Consider the following 861-nt stretch of genomic DNA (forward strand, 5'->3'; position numbering starts at 1 on the left):
GAAAGAAGACATGGATATCTATTCAGCCTTGTTTGATGCTGGTGTATGTGTGTACAAAATGGATTTCTTGTTTCAGGTAGGTGTTTTCAACTTATGCATTTAGAAATTAAAGGATCGCTGTAATTAAATCTGTAAAGGAATTTTTTCCTTTGGTGTACGAACCAGAAGACTGAGTTATGAACAAGGACCTTTTCCCCAATATATCTAATACTCTGTTTGCTTTAAGTTGCAAAACCCATGGGTTCCAAAGAATGTCAGAGTTTCCAGCCCTTGACTTTGAATAAAGAATACAGCTGACTATGTTTATTTTTCCCATAGACGTGATATTGTTATATCTAAAATCCATTAAATTTCAAAATCCACAATAAATCAGGGTATGAGCAGGAAAAGAAAACTGAGTTTCACCACTTGGGATTTGAACTGCACCCTCCAAAAATAGTAGAAATTTTCCAGAGCTAGGAATGAAGAATCAGGTGTTAAAGTGGTTTCATAGTAGGAATGAAATATTTTCATTTTCAATGAATTTTTTTTATTTATGTGAAACATTTACCTGCATTGTTACTCACTGAACTTTGAGCATCCTCAGCAGGGAAATAGACTTAATTTTCTTTTCGTTTTACATACGTATGACCACCCTGTTAATGCTAGTAAACAACAAAATACTGGTTAAACAGTAGTTAACACTTCATAATTTTTTTCAACTTTTGTCCACTTAAATCAGGCTTTAATGTTGCGTGGATTCTCATGTGTGCTTTTCCTAAATCTGGAATTCTTTCAGTTTGGCCTGAGAACACAAGGCAGAGCACAAAACACATCCCTGGCCTGGTCCATGCAGTTTTCTGGGAGGAGAACTAACCTGGT

The 861-nt window shown here is 35.4% G+C and overlaps 1 protein-coding gene across 1 annotated transcript in view; it reads left to right on the forward strand.

Moving 5' to 3' along the window:
* ANOS1 (anosmin 1) overlaps positions 1–861 on the forward strand; it is a 113,885-nt gene that overhangs the window by 19,136 nt on the left and 93,888 nt on the right. The window lies entirely within an intron of this gene.

Source organism: Geospiza fortis, unplaced genomic scaffold, assembly GCF_000277835.1.
Source record: "Geospiza fortis unplaced genomic scaffold, GeoFor_1.0 scaffold50, whole genome shotgun sequence".
Taxonomy (NCBI): domain Eukaryota; kingdom Metazoa; phylum Chordata; class Aves; order Passeriformes; family Thraupidae; genus Geospiza; species Geospiza fortis.